We start from the raw sequence: 16,777 nt of genomic DNA on the forward strand, positions 1-16,777 counted from the left end.
ATATTCTGCATATAAGTGATATCATATGGTATTGTTTTTGATTATTAGTTGCTCTTTGTATATTCAATGACAGAATTTGCTTTGTTTCCATTTTTATTTAATTTTAAGTAATTGAATAAGATATTTACATGATTCAAAATCAAAACTACTTAAAAAGGTATACTCAGGAAAATTCTATTTCCATTTTTATTACCCATATCCACCCGTCCTATCACTCGTTTCTAGTTTGTAGTTCCTAAACATTTTCTACAAAAGTGATTTGTGCAGGTGTTTCCTCTGGAATAACTATCAGGAGTGGGACCGCTGGGTCACAGGGTGAGTGCGTATGTACTTCTGTTAGATACAGTTCTGCCCAATTCTCCTCCTTAGGGACTGCTGACCTTCATTCCTGAATGACAGTTTAACTAGTATTAAATAAGTTGAAGGTATGTACTCTCTTATGTTCTAAACTCCATTGTTGCTAAGAAATCTGTCGTCAATTTCACTACTGTTTCTTAGAGGTATGGCAGAAACAGTCATTCTCAAAATTTGCGCCGCCTCCTTTTTCTGAAGCACACAGCTGACCCTCGTAGGTAGGTGTGGCCACAGGACTGATTTCTGGCCGAGGGGATGTGAGCAGATGTGATATTAACCATTCTGGGCTGAGCTCATTCCCCCTTACTATGGGCAACCAGAGCAACTCTGAAGGACACATGGTGAAGGCAGCAGAGGGTGCAGGGCCACCAGATGACCCGAAATACCCACCCAGGACTGTTACATGAGAGAAATAAACCTGTACTGGACCTGAGCCACTGCATTTTTAATCTTTTTATAGCATTTTAACCCATCCTACCCCTAAAATACTTCTAACTGCTTCTTTTTCATATCCCTTCCATCTTGCTGCAAAGGTCCCTGCTTCTATTTCAGAATTTTTATCCACCCTAAGCCTTCATTGCATATTTTGCCTGCTCTCAGCCTCACTGAAGGATTCTTAACCAGAGCACTGACTTCTGAAGGGTGGTACTCTACATAAACTCGTATTATAATTACTGATGGCTCAGCTACCCTGTGATTCACCATGGCCCAGGGGCTTTTTCTGCCAGGAACAGGCAGAAAACCAATCATTCTCCAATTTGAACTTCCTACTTACAAAATTAATTAGCCTTCATTTCACACTGTCCAGTATGTAACCACCCAGTTTGTCCAGGTCATTTTGACTTCTCTTTCCAGCATTTCTGGCACACAAACAATAATATACACAATACATCACTAGTCACAGAATAAAGTTGATTTAATAGAACTGGGTCCCAGATGGACCTCTTATAAGAGCTATCCCACACCAGCACCACGTCCTTGATGTCTCCGACCTTTCCACCATCCAACTGTGGTATCATATAAGCTAAACTATGTTTCCCTGGGTTGCTGAGGATTACGTTATGCATAATTACATCAACAGCATGAGAAAGTCACGATATATGTGCCCTGTTTCCTCCAGATCCTGACAACATTCTTGAAAAAATTAGGTTACACTGATATGATTCAGTTTTCCATACAGCTACCATTCATTTTTACCCAAAGCCCTAGGTTTGCTCGTAAATTAATATTCTGTTACTATATATTTTCACATATCCCTCCCTTCCAATGTGACTGTATCTTCTTATTTACTGGAAATTCTGCATGTATATTCATCTCTTCATTTTGGTAGGAACAGATAATTAATGTAAGTACAATGTTCAGAATTAAGAAAGAAGTTCCACATCTTGTATTAGTCAGTTCTTGCCACCAAATTTTAAGAGATATTAGTAAACAGGAATAAACCTAAAGAAGTCAACACACCTGGGAAAGGGATACATAAGAGCAATAGCTGAAGGGTTACGAGGTGAGTTGTTTGAAAGTTGGACATGTTAGTTTGGGAGCCAGTGTTTGCACCACTACCAGAAATGTCCAAATACATACGGGATGACTGCTTAGTAAACACGGTTGTAAAAGAGGTTTCATCTTCAAAGCACATTTGAATTGGAGACAGGGTCCTAGTTCTCAATGATTATCATCAACTTCAGTCTTGCTCTTAAGCAAAGGAAGGGGTTTAAGCATACAATCAGCATGCCGGAAGTACCAGTTAGAAACCTGTACTCAGTGAGACCTCACTCACAGTCCCAAGTTCCTGAACATGGCTCCCAGGATGACTCAACAACCAGAGAGATGGCGACACTGCTCGAGTTCAGATGTTCATGGTTTCTAAAACTACGGCTTTGTTGGTCATTGCTGAGAAAGTGAACCAGGCCAGTCACCTGAGGGAGGTCCTTTTCTCAACTGCATACCATCTGGGGCAGCCTGCCCAGTTGACTAAGGCCTAGTTCTCCCGTAAGTCGTCAGCAACAGCATCCCAGACCTTCCCCAGCTTACTCTCCTACCATAAACACTCACCTGTTTCCATTCTTTCACGATTTGGAAAATATAACATACACATCTCCTCATATTGATTTATCTTTTTATTGAAGTAGAGCTGATTTGCAATACTGTATTAGTTTCAGGTGTACAGCAGTAATTCAGCAGTTTTAGACTATACTCCATTAAAAGTTATTATAAGATAATGGCTATAATTCCCTGTGCTATGTAATATATCCTAGTTGCTTATCTATTTTATATACAGTATTCTGTATTTCTTAACCCTATACCCCTATATTGCTCCTCTCTCTTTCCCTCTCCCCACTGGTAACCACTAGTTTGTTTTATCTGTGAGTATGTTTCTGTTTTGCTATATACATTTGTTAAGTTTTTTAGATTCGACATATAAGTGATATCATATAGTATTTGTCTTTGTCTCACTTATTTCACTAAGTATAATACTCTCTAGGTCCATCCATGTTGCAGTAAATAGCATTCTTTTATGGCTGAGTAGTATTCCGTTGTGTATGTGTGTGTACATGTATATTCATATACATGTACATATACATGTATGTACACACACACACTCACACATCATATCGTCTTTATCCAGTCATCTGTTGATGGACACTTGGGTTGCTTCCATATCTTGACTATTGTAAATAGTGCTGTTATGAACATTGGGGTGCATGTATCTTTACAAATTAGTGTTTTCTTTTTCTTTCTTTTTTTTGGGGAGGGTATATATACCCAGGAGTAGAATTGTTGGATCATATGGTAGTTCTATTTTTAGCTTTTTAAGGAACTTCTGGCACTGCTTTCCATAGTGGGTGCACCAGTTTTCTCTTACACCAAGAGTGTACCAGGGTTCTCTCTTCTCTATATCCTCATCAACATTTGTTATTTGTAGACTTCTGGATGATAGTTATTCTGACAGGTCTGAGGTGATAGCTCACTGTTGCTTTGATTTGCATTTCTGTAAAAATTAGCGATGTTGAGCATCTTTTCATGTGCCTGTTAATCATCCGTATGTCTTCTTTGGAAAAATGTCTGTTCAAGTCTTCTGCCCATTTTTTGATTGGGTTGTATTTTTTTGATATTCAATTACATGAGTTGTTATATATTTTGGATAGTAACACCTTGTTGTATTACCATTTGCAAATATTTTCTCCATGCCACAGGTTGCTTTTTGTTTTGTTGATGGTTTCCTTTATTGTGCAAAAGCTTTAAGTTTAATTAGGTCCCATTTGTTTATCTTTGCTTTGATCCAAAAAATATTTCTACAATTTATGTCAAAGGGTGTTCTGCCTATGTTCTAGGTATTTTATGGTTTCAGGTCTTACATTTAGGTCTCTAATCAATTTTAAGTTTATTTTTGTATATGGTGTGTGCATTTTGTGTAAGAATGTTCTACCCACTCTCACAAATATTCAACATAGCATTGGAAGTCCTAGCCATAGCAATCAGACAAGAAAAATAAATAAAAGGGATCCAAATTGGAAGAGAAGAGACAAAATTGTCACAATATGCGGATGACATGATACTATATATAGAAAACCCTAAAGGCTCCACACAAAAACTACTATAGCTGATAAAAAAAAAATTCAGCAAGGTAGCAGGATACAAGATTAACATACAGAAATCAGCTGCATTTCTTTATACTAACAATGAAATAACAGGAAAGGAAAGGAAAGAAACAATCCCTTTTAAAGTCACATCAAAAAAAAAAAAAAAAATACTGAGGAGTAAATATGACCAGGGAGGTGAAAGACTTATACATGAAGAACCGCAAAACATCGATTAAGGAAATTAAAGATGATTTAAAGAAATGGAAAGATATCCTATGCTCTTGGAATGGAAGAATCAATATTCTTAAAATGGCCATACTACCCAAAGCAACCTACAGATTTAATGCAAACCCTATCAAATTACCCAGAACATTTTTCACAGAACTAGAACAAATAACCCTAAAATTTATATGGAATCCCCAAAGACACAGAATTGTCAAAGCAATACTGAAGAAAAAGAACAAAGCTGAAAGAATAACCCTCCCAGACTTCAGACAATACTACAGAGCTACAGTCATCAAAACAGCATGGTATTGGCAGAAAGACATATGGATCAATGGAACAGAAATAGAGCCCAGAAATAAACCCACACACTTATGGCCAACTAAACTTCAACAAAGGAGATAAGAATATGCAATGGAGAAAAGACAGTGTCTTCAGCAAGTGGTGTTGGGAAAACTGAACAGTCACATGTAAATGAATGAAGTTAGACCACTCCCTCACACTATACACAAAAATAAACTCAAAATGGCCTAAAGACTAATGCATAAGACAAGACACAATAAGCCTCCTAGAAGAAAACAGGCAAAAGATTTTCTGACAAATCTTAGCAATTTCTCCTAGGGCAGTCCACCCAGGCAACAGAAATAAAAGCAAAAATAAACAAATGGGACCTAATTAAACTTATAAGCTTTTGCAAGCAAAGGCAACCATAAGCAAAACAAAAGGCAGCCTATGGAATGGGAGAAAATATTTGCAAATGATGTGATTGACAAGGGTTTAATTTTCAGAATATATAAACAGCTCATACAATCTAATAACAAAAAACAAACAAACAAACAAAAAATCCAATCCAAATATGGGTAGAAGACCTAAACAAGCAATTCTCCAGTGAACACATACAAATGGCCAGAAGGCACATGAAAAAAATGCTTAGTATCACTAATTATCAGAGAAATGCAAATCTAAACTATAATGAAGTATCACCTCATACCAGTCAGAATGGCCACCATTAAAAAGTCCACAAATGATAAATGCTAAAGAGGATGTGGAGAATCCTCCTACACTGTTGGTGGGAATGTAGTTTGATGAGGCCATTATGGAAAACAGTATGGAGATTCCTCAAAAAACTAAAAATAGAATTACCAGGGGGAGGGTATAGTTCAGTAGTAGACTGTGTGCCTAGCATGCACAAGGTCTTGGGTTCAACCCCCAGCACTTCCATTAAAAATAAGTAAAAAAAACAAAAAAAACAAACTAATTATCTCCCCCCCCCCAATTTTAAAAATTAAAAAATACTTACAATATGATCCAGCAATCCCACTCCTGGGCATATATTGGGACAGAACTCTAATTTGAAAACATACATGCACACCAATGGTTCATAGCAGCATTATACAATAGCCAAAACATGAAAACAACCTAAACATTCATTGACAGATGACTGGATAAAGAAGATGTGGTATATTTCTACAATGGAATACTACTCAGCCATTAAAAATAATAAAATAATGCCATTTTCAGCAACATGGATGGACCTGGAGATCATCATTCTAAGTGAAGTAAGCCAGAAAGAGAAAGAAAAATATCATGTGTGGAATCTTAAAAACAAAACCAAAAACACACAAATGAATTTATTTACAAAACAGAAATAGATTCACAGACATAGAAAACAAACTCATGGTTACCAGGGGGGAAAAGAAGGTGGAAGGGATAAAATGGGAGTTGGAGATTTGCAGATACCAACTACTATATATAAAACAGATAAACAAACAACAAGTTTTTACTGCATAGCATGGGCAACTATATTCAATATCTTGTAGTAACCTATAATGAAAAAGAATATGAAAAGGAATATATATATATATATATATATATATATATATATATATATATATGTATATATATATATATATATATATAAAATTATATATATGTGTGTGTATGATTGAAACATGCTTTACACCAAAAGTTGACACAACAGTGTAAACTGACTTTACTTCAATTAAAAAAAGAATGTTCTAATCTCTTTCTTTTACATATAACTGTCCAGTTTTCCCAGCACCACCTGTTTAAGAGAGTTTTTTCTCTATTGTGTTATTCTTGCCTCCTGTGTCATAGATTAATAGGCATATGGGTTTATTTCTGGGCTCTCTATTTCATTCCATTAATCTGTCTGTTTTTGTGCCAGTAACATGCTGTTTTGATTACTGTCACTTTGTAGTATAGTCTGAAGTCTGGGAGGATGAGACCGCCACCCAATCTCATCTGAATTCATTTTAAGTCATTGATTTCTCCAATCCTTAGATCAAGGACCATAGAATTCTCAGTCCCTCGGATCTGCAAGGGCAGTGAAGATCATGGGTAATGAATACACAGGTTTTTCTGAAAAAAATTTTTTTGGAGAAATATCACTGGATACTTAAATAGAAAGACTGTAATAAAAACTGTCTGGCAGTTCCAGACTTAGGAAGCAAAACAAGTTTGGTGCCAGTCAGGCCCAGCGGACTCAGGACTAGTAAGCGAGGTCATTTCAGGTCTCCACTAACTCCCCATCCTGCCCCTCCAGCCACTGGAAGATGAGTCCTGGAAGGAGAGTTAAAATGTGCAGACACACCCTGAAGGAAGCTGCTGCCTGGCTGGTGGCATCTGTTAAACTCAGGACTCCGGGCAGAAGGAAGAAACGCAACCACCACCACAGGCAGCCACCCACCCTTCCAGTAACTTCCCTCCCACCCTGCAACCCCCCTGGGAATCATACTTTAGAATCTGCTCTAAGTCAGGCCTTGACACGTGATGAGGAAAAAGGCATGATTGCTGCTCCCCAGAGAATCTGTCTATAGACCACACTACCCAGTGCCCAGCAGGGTACGGTGTCAGGTACTTCCCACATCCTGGCGCATGTTAGGGAGTGTGTAAAATGTTCATGCCTTTTGACCCAGTGTCTCCACTCCAGGAATTCATCATAAGGAAATAATTAATGCTGAAGGAAGTGATTACTGCCTGAGCAGCTCACTTCAGCATACCTGCAACAGCCCACAGAATGCTCTCCTGCCCCAAATGGATCAGAACAATTTAAATCCTGACAATAGGGAAGTAGTCAAATGAATTACGACAGTCATAAAGTGAACTACTATCTGCAGCCATGAAAGACCCGTTTTTCAGAAAAATAAAAAACTGGAAAATGTTGACAATATAATGTTAAATGAGAGAAGCAAGGTCAAAGCTGTATATATCAGGGCTTTTCGGGGGAGGGGAGGTAATGGAATTCCCTGTGCCTCCCAGATTCTACTGATCCCTGAGAATCAGCGCTACTGAGAGGAGCCAGCTCTTGTCCTCAGATAGTCTTGTGGTATTAAGGTGGGGGCTGAAAATCAGTGTGCATACAGGATTATTCCAATATTGGGTAAACAGGAAAAAATGTATGTATATACCTGGGTCAGAAGTCATTAATGCCATGCCACCTGTAACTGGTAAGGTCACGGTCTTGTAGACCAATACTTCTCAAGCTTGAATGTGGATCCGGTTAAAAGCTGGGTTCTGATTAACTATGTCTGGGATGGGCCTGAGGTTCTGTATTTCTAACATGCTCCCAGTGCTGCTGGTCCATGCGTCCCACATTGAAAATCAAGGATGTGCATGCCACACATCCTGCTGGGACACATCTGAGCCACACTCACAGTGACCGCCTCTGGTTGGTGAGACGATGGGTGTGCATTTACTTTTTATACTCGCCTATGCTTGCCAGATTTTCCATGATGAAAATTTACTGCTTTTGTAATCATAAAGCAAACATTTTCCTATTTAAAACCTTGACTCAGGAATTATTCTTACAGGAATCTATCTCAAATAATGTGAAATGAAATCCAAAGGTTAAAAATACCGTCTCTACCCACAACACTTCTGACACCAAATGTGTGGGTTTTTCCACACACACAATTCTGACATGAACTTCGAAGAGTTAGCACACGGCTCCATCTTGTGGACTGAGGGCTCAACTCCGCAAGACTGCTTCCCACTTCAGGTGCCAGTCTCAAGTCCCAGGTTGTCACCTGTACTTCCACCAAGTGGCTGTAAATCAACCATTCCCATGACCCCCTCCTCAGGTTCAATGATCTGCTTTAACACCTTACAGAACTCAGGGAAACACTTTACTTACAGTTTATTTTATTTTTAAATTTTTTTTTTTACCAATTTATTTTAAAATATGCAACTCAAAAAGAGTCAAATGGGAGAGATGCAGAGGGCAAGGTATGGGGAAGGAGCACAGAGCTTCCAGGATCTCGCTGGGCCCCCCACCCTCCTAGCACCTTGATGTGTTGGCCAACTCAAGCTCTCCAAATTCCTTTGTTTAGGGGATTTTATGGAGATTCTATTACAGAGACCTGAATGATTAAATCATCGGTCCTTGGTGATTGCATTCAATCTCAAGCCCCTCTTCCCTTCTGGTAGGGAGGTGGGGGCTAAAAGTTACACCCTCTGATCATGTGGTTGGTTCCTCTGGTAACCAACCCCAGTCTCCAAGAATCACTTTATTAGCATAACTCAGGTAAGGTTGAAAGGGGCTTATTATGTGTAACAACAGATGCTCCTGTCATTGGGAGCTCTGTACCAGGAACTAGGGGTGGAAAGCAAATATATTATATCACAGAATCAAAGGTTGACGTACATTCAATTTGGAGTGAATCACAATATCAAAAAATGAGCAATCGCCTGGTTCTTTAGTATCAAGAGAATGGCTAAAAAAGACTGAAAGAGCATGCAATTATTACAAAGGATATTTGTAAAGACATGGAAAAATGCTATGATAACTGTTAATCACAGTATGACAACCCAGTGAAAATGCTAACATGAATTGAATGTTTATAAAATGTTAAAATTTATTAAATTTAGAAAAAGCAAAGGCAAAAGCAAACAAAACCGGAAGGAAATGTGCCAAAAGGCTAATGTCTTTGGATCCTTGGATAGTGGGGTCACAGATGGTTTTTTTCCCTTCAACTTGCAGAATAAACGGAAGGTGGGAGGGAAGGCGCCTGTGCGGGATTAGGGGCAGCGGGGCAAGGGTTCCAACGGGAAATAGCGGAGGCAGTGGAGGGAAAGGCCCTCGAGGGCGGTCGGAAGGGGGCAGGCTTTGCGGCCTGGTAGCTGGGGGCGAGGGCGGCGGAGGGTGTTCAGTACCTCACTGGAACTCCTGGCCAGAAGAGGAGGAGGGGGAAGGAAAGGAGGAGAAAGGCCGTGGCTCCATGAAGGGGCCTGGACCTGGGCAGGAGGAGGAGGGAATCCAACAGCCTCTCCTCCTCCCTGGGCCCCGCTGGCACTTCCACGAACGGGTCTGGGCAGGAGCTGTCAACAGGGGGACTCTGCCTCGGCTGCTTGCAGGGGACTTCGGGGGCGGGGGGCTGGCTACCCGTCCATTTGGCCTCCCTGGACATGGGGATGCTTTCAGCTTCCCGGGGAACACCTTGGCTCTCAATCTCTCCCTTTCCCTCCCCAGGATGACAGGGCTCCCTATGATTCCTAAAGGGCATAAAGAACACAAACTCCTGCTACCTCCTCTGATAAAGTAAAGCGAACAGCCCATTCCCACGTCCCACTGCTGGGCTCACTTCTGGCTTGAACGTCAGTTCACTTGGGCACCTCTCCTGACAGAGAGCAAAAGGCAGTCAAAACAAATGCCAACAACCCCATACCACCGGTTAAAGATCAAATTAGATAGCCCTTTTAAGACTCCAAAAGTGCTTCGTAAATACGAGTTAACAGCATCTGTATTACCTCTCCAAGTTAAAAGTAAACCTGCCAGTGTACCTGGTCTATGATTTCACCACTGAAGGGCAAGCCAGACGTAGTACTCTGCTGGGCCTGGGTCAGGATTTCTCAACACTCCTGTCAGCCCCTCGCGACAATCCTACCAGGAGTGCGCATCCCCAGCTGATCCAAGAGGTACCAGATGCTCCGAGGGCGCAGTTGGCCGAGAGCCCCGCCCGCGGTGCAAAGGCGCCGTCCCACCGTTCCAGCTCTTCCACCCGGAGGGGAGGCCGCCGGGGATCCAGCTCCTTTCCAGAGTCAGAGAGGATTTAATCCCCAAACAACAGAGCCAAAGCCCCGGGCTCGGGCCCCATTCTCTGCATCAGTTTCAAAGCTGCGGCTCCACCAAATCCTCTGCTGACTTTTGTCACGGAGAACATTTCCCTAAGGCCACGAGGCAGCCCCGGCTCCCTCTGAAAACAGAGGTCAGAGCTGGAAGGCATTTCTCCCCTGCAGCCTGCTTTCTAAATCCTGGGGAAGCCCTCCCAAATAAAGGCAAAAGTGAAGGAGGCGGGGCTCAACATGAGCAATTGCTAGCCTGCGGTGAAGCCTTATTCCACGCCTGGCATCCCACGTGCCATCGAATCCTCACTGCCCTAGCAGATGGGGATCATTAACACTTCCACTTTACACGGGAGACTGGTTTAAAAAAAACTTGGCCAAGGTCACACAGTAGCCAGGTGGTGGGAGAACCAGACAGAAATCAGCGGCCACACTTGGGGCCCTTTCCTGGCCGGCTGCCGGTTTGACACGGAGATAGTAATCACCTCCCTGAGGATCACCACCTGCACACCTGAATCCCAGGGCGCTCCTAAAAGGATCCAATCAACCTGCTGGCCTGGCGGTTACCAAACACCTCAGCCTCTAAATGGACTTTCAACCCAATAAGGCAGTCCACCTGCAGGATCGCCCTTGGCCCATTTCCCTTCTCACGCAGGGGTGCATGCACACCTACACGGGCAGTTCTAGTGACAGAGCCCTCAAAACAGCACCTGATATCTCCGCAAAGCCACTCTACAAGGCTCCATCCGTATTTCCTCTTCCCGTCCTCCACCTTACCCCCCCCCCCAACTGCTGTGAACACTCAAAATTCAGGGAAAGGAAACAAAGATCTAAACAGAAGCTTCCACTATAACAAAACTCCAGATTATAGGGAGAGGTGACAGCATCTGTCCCACAACCCTTAGGCAAAAGTTTCAAGATAAGGAAACTAGGCCACCCTTGGACTTGTACAACAGAAGCCTCTCAAAGGCTGGACGAGGGCACACCCACTCCTCACGCCTGCAGGGCTTTCCCACAGGGCTTGGCCTCAGCCGCATGTAGGACAGATGTGTCACTAGCGGGAGGGGTGGGCAGAGGAGTGAGAGGGTAGTACCTTCTGGGTTCCCCTCAGAGCAGCTACAGAGAGCCAGCCCACAAGCTCAGGAGCCATCTGGACCCCAGTGTCAGGCTGCTTAAAGAGAAATGGCTTCTTGGTGCCCCATCCCCACAGGACACTCTGGGAACCCCCAGGGGACACAAGACCACGGTCCCACTCACAAAGAGCCAGTGTTGGGATCTGCGCGGCACTCCTTTTCTCTGCTGCGGGTGCCCACACAAGCACTCCATTTTTGTGGTACTGCAGGGGTAGTAAACTATAACTTCTACATAAATGAGAAAAGCAGACAGGGTGAGAGAAAAATGACATACCTTGTATCTTCTGTCATAGAAGCTCTGCAGAGTAAACACGAGCATCTTCATTCTCTCTGAGGAATATGCTCTTTCCCATTTTTCTTGGGACAAGAGCCCTCAACCTCTCTTTTGTAATCCCATTTTGGGGAGATACACACAGAGAAAGACCTCTTACTGTTAAAAACAACAATGCAAGTGCGATGGTCCCCTGCCTCAAGGATGGGGGACACGGTAGGGAGTGGTGGAGACCAGGGGGAACAGGAAGACATTACCCTTCCCTGGAGATAAGGCTGCTCTGGTACTTGTTTTCGGGAATTCTTCAGGGCAGAATATTTGATATCTCCCAGTTTTTAATGTTGGGTCAGTTTGGTTTTGTTTGTAAACTCTGTGCCGACCTGTTGGTTGGATGTGGTGCAGGCCCCCAGACTGTAACCCGCGCAGTTGAGTGTGGCAGAAAGATAGGTTGCCTAGATGAACTAACCAACTCCTGCTGACGGTAGCCCTGCTGTCTGCTAGAGTTTGGAACAGCACAGAGGCTGGAAAGAATGTAAACACTAAGATCCAACAGATCCTGAATCTGAATCCTGGCTCTGCTTTACCAGCTGCCAGACCTCAAGTGAACTACTAACCTCTCTTAGCTTAACAATTTCACCTGCAAAATGGGCTGATAACACTTCACTCAGAGAACTTTGTGAGAATTAAAAACATGTGTGTGAAGGCTACTTGCACTCTTCAAGAATGTGACATTTCCTTCCCCCATATCTCTAAAGAAACAACCTGAGAAGGCTTACCTTCTTTAGATTTCAATGTTCTCATCTGTTAAAAACTAAAATAAGCCTCCAGCACTGCGGCTCCACTGCACAGGATGGGACGAAGTGATGGAGATGAGAGCAGAGTGCTAACAAATGAGGAGTGGAGTATTGACTGGACTGCCAACACCCTTTCCTCTCACTTCCAGGCCAGCAAAGCTGCCTGTAATTTGCTTTTCTAATGTGTTTATACCCTTTCATAACGTGATGTGGGGAGAAGGTGGTGTCACATTTGTGGTAATTCCTTAAAATGGCTATTAGCAGTCAGCTCTCTAGAGTCCAATTCCACCATCCTCTCACAGAGGAGAGCAAACAGAAGGTCACTGCCTGGTCACTTAAGAGCCTGGCAAGTTTCTTTTCTCTCTCCATGCTCTTGTTTTAGAGAACTGAGGTAGAAAATGAAGTCACTGAACAGTGGCTTATTTCTTTTATTCACATGGAGAAAACTAAGCCACAAGCAGAACAATTTCCCTTAAGTGCCAACATGAATTTACTGTGAAATTTTCCAACTGTAAGGGGATTGTTGTTGGTTCTCTCATTTCCCCACGCACAGTGAGGAAACCGGGATGTGCTCTGGTAGCTCCTCAATGGAATCTGACTTAAAGCATCTTTACAACTTTTATTCTAGCAAACCTACACGGGCAAGGTCTAGGCTGAGGGGTTTCAGCTAACACTTCAACTTTCAGCTCTCACAGATACAATTTACTTGGCTTGTTTTCTCTTAAAAGCAAAGAGGCATTAAAATCAGTTCTACAGAAGTTACAAAGAAATGTGGGTTTATCATTCAGGATATGCCTTCCCTTCCTCCCTCTATTGAACTTTAATAGCTCCCTCATACGATCATCACTTTTCCAAATTACTAATCAGGCACAACAGAATGAGTAGGAATTACATGATAAATCCAGAGCGGGGGAAATAAGCAAGTTGGATAAACATATAGATATTACTTCCCACATCTCTCCTCTTGAGAGCAGGGTTCTTGAAAAAGAATGTGCAGAAATTTTAGAAGTCAGTTCTTTGCTAAATATTTACGTGTCACGATGCCCGAAGCAAACAAGGTAAGGATATGAAAAAGGCCACACACAGAAAAGATCTCTTTCAGGTAATAAGTAGATCTCCATTCACCTTACGATTTGTTTTCATAACATAGACTTTTTATTGATGTATACAGTGCTTCCACTTCCTAAGTGTGTATGGGAGCGTTCATTTCTCTGAACTCTGGTTTTTGATGAGCATAACTTGGAAAGGATTGGGGCAGTTCAGAAAAACTGCTAACACATTTTACACAACCTATCCGTTTGGAGATAACTCAATCTCCAGGCTTGCTAATACCCTTTGATGAAAACAAAAAAGCTGACCCAGCATCCACCTGCATCAACTTGATCCTCTCAGCTCTGTCACACTCAGCAAACGCTCTATGCCTTTGGAACAAAATAAAGCGGCACCCCCCAAGGAAGGAGAAAAAGAAGACTTGTTACGAGTCTAGAGAAGCGGTCTTTACGCCTAATTAACAAAGAGTGAGGGTCTGTGGCAGGCTTTGAATCTAGACTCACTTGTGTGACCTTCCAAATCTATCTTCTGCAAAAAGGTGGTGGCGTTACTTTTAAAGGAAAATGCCAAACATACAAAAGTCGAGTCAATAGTACAAGGCAGTCCATACCCCCTACCCTTCCTTCATCCAGCTTCAATCAGGAACAACTCACAGCCAATCTCCCTTCAGCTTGTCCCCTCTGACTTCTCCACTAGCAGCCCTCCCCAAAACTGGATTATTTTGAAGCAAATCCCCAACCTATATTTCAAATTTAGTATGTATTTCTAAAAGATAAAGGTTAAAAAAAATCATGTTACCAAAAGTAACTAAACAAAACTAATATTCTTAATACTATCAAATAACCAGTAGATATCCTCTACCAGCACAATTTTTTAAAACTTTTTTCATCAAATCAGGATCCAACCAAGGTTTACGCATCATATTGTCGCCTTATGTCTCTTAAATAGTTTCTAAACCACAGGTTCCCCGTCCTTGTGATTCTCATAGAAGCCATGCTGGTCCTCACCTGCAGTTCTCAATAATTCTATTCTAGAGATACCACAAAGAAACTCCAGTCTTAGAGGCTGTCCAAAAAATATGTAAATAATGTATATGTGAATTAATCGTTTTACAATTAAAGCAGCTTAAAGAAAACCAGAAAAGCACAAGCGAAATAATCTGACCTGAAGCAATCAGCAATTCTGAGATCCAAACACTTTCACCTGTCCTTTGCAATTCTGATCTGAGTGGGTTTATCCCTGGGGTTTAAGCAACACCCTCGTCCCACTTACCGAGTCATTTGCACAAGGAGGGGCGAAGCAAGCAAGTTTCCTCCCAGCTGGACCTTATTCTGCAGGCGGGGTCCTCGAGGTCGCCTTCGGAATGCCGGGAAGGGCAGGCTACATCCCGAAGTCACCTGCCCAGGTGAGAAAAGGCACTTCGCTGAGCCAACAAATTCCGGAGGGCGGTCCCAGGTAATTTACAAGGAATTTTGAGCCACCCAGGCTGGTCACTGAGAAACGAACCAGAACGCCACAGTCTCCGAGAACAAACAGCCCTGAAAAACTCTCAGGCTTAATCCCAGTGCCCGGCGCGCGCGGGGTCACGGTCCCCAACGCCCGAGGGCCAGGAGAGGGGACGCAAAGTCCGCCCCAACGAATACACGAGCGTGTGTGTCTGACTACGCCCACCTCGGTGTGCCACGAAGGAAAGTTACATACACTATTTTTATAACATCACCTGTTTAGTGATGTTTAACAGCATCTCCCCCGGAAAGGGGATGCGAGTGTCTGGGTTAGCGTATAAGCCCAACCCAGGTCGCCAGGTTTCATCCCCGCTACCTCACCCCTAGGGCCTCAATCCCAGGACAACCCCCCAGCCGGAGCGCTCAGCCTCAGGCGTCCTCCGCTTTCAGCCCAGGGAGCCCACCCACCCCAAGATCTCTTAAGCAGTCGAGAACCCCAGCCACTGAGTCCGTAGGAGGGACATTCCTCTCCCAGTAATACACAGAGCGTCCACCCGGGAAGCAGGAGCGGCGCGGTGCCGTAAGTCCTCCCGTGCCTGGGCCGGGGAAGCAACGGCGAGGCTCCAGGCGCAGGTCCCCGCAACTCACCCGAGGTGCGGTAGCTCTCGGCTTGCGCTCGGCGTCCCCAGCGCTGAGCGCCCGACCAGACGCCGCCTGGACACCTGCTGCGCCCGGCCCCAGGTGACCAGGGACGGGCGAGGGCGGCGAGCACTATCCCACGAACCCCGCAGCAACGCCGCGGCGGCTCCGCCCGCGGCGACCAGGAAGTGCGGACGCAGACCATTCAGCGCACAAGCCCCGCCGCGACCCCAGCGGGAGACGGGCCCGAGGGCGCCGCCTACGGGCGGGGCGGCTAGAGGCGGGGTGGAGGCTGGCATGGGGGACGCCGGGAAGGTGTAGGGTGGAAGACGCGGGGACGGCGAGGAGGGTCCCCCGGCACTTAGACCCCTTTCCGCAGGCCGAGAATTGAGACACCCCCACCCCCACCCCTGACCAAGGAGCTAGCATCTCCCCAGCTGGGTAGGCAGGAGGCCACTGGCAGTTGTCTTCAGATGAGGGTACACGCATGGAGACAGAACTTGATCCGTGCACTAAACCGCCTGTAGTGCAGTATGAATTCACATTTTAAAATAAAAATCTGCAAGTAGCATATCTGCAGATAACACACTTATATTGCAATGCCTTTTTTATGTCAACAGTACTAATTTGTTATATTTATTCAACAAATATTTGTTGAGCACCTATGACTTGCCAATTATTTAAACATTTAAAACTTGGCACAATTTCCTCTTCCTCCTTTTCTTGAAGAGCCTGGTACAAGGGGAGTGGCCTGGGCCTTTCTTAACCTCCCAAAATGCCTTTACTGGTCTTACAAGTAATGTACCAAACCAGCCCAAGGGCGTAAAACTGAACAGTGATAGAAGTTAAGTGTGGGCTGTTAGGGGGCCCAGGAGCGGCATGATCTAACTTGAGGAGGTCAGAGAGAAACTTCTGGAGAAAGGGAGAGGTGTGCTGAGTCCTAAAGACTACAGGATTTACCAGGATGTGAAGTATTTCAGCCAAGATTCCACCAGGAGCAAAGCCAGAAGCTGAAAGCTAGGCAGAGTGCATGTTCAGATAGAGAAATAGCACGTGAGTCAATATAGCTGAGGAGAGGATGTGAGCTGAGTTAGAGCAGGAGTCGTATGGGCCAGAACACGCTCCTATCAAAAATAACAGCTGCCATCTGTGGAGTGTATAGTATAAAACAGGAGCTGGACGTGCATCACTTCAAGCTACATGG

The 16,777-nt window shown here is 43.8% G+C and overlaps 1 protein-coding gene across 2 annotated transcripts in view; it reads right to left on the reverse strand.

The window, feature by feature from the left end:
* Window positions 1–15,835, reverse strand: part of GPR160 (G protein-coupled receptor 160) — a 36,748-nt gene extending 20,913 nt beyond the window's left edge. Inside the window, exons 1-2 of one of the 2 annotated variants that reach the window (XM_045514580.2) lie at window positions 15,583–15,835; window positions 14,762–14,886 (exon numbers count right to left, since the gene is read on the reverse strand). The gene's annotated coding sequence lies outside the window, so the exon portion shown is untranslated. The other variant, XM_045514583.2, reaches the window with a different exon arrangement.
* Window positions 15,836–16,777: the final 942 nt, after the last annotated feature.

This window comes from Camelus bactrianus, chromosome 1 (assembly GCF_048773025.1).
Source record: "Camelus bactrianus isolate YW-2024 breed Bactrian camel chromosome 1, ASM4877302v1, whole genome shotgun sequence".
In the NCBI taxonomy this organism is placed as follows: domain Eukaryota; kingdom Metazoa; phylum Chordata; class Mammalia; order Artiodactyla; family Camelidae; genus Camelus; species Camelus bactrianus.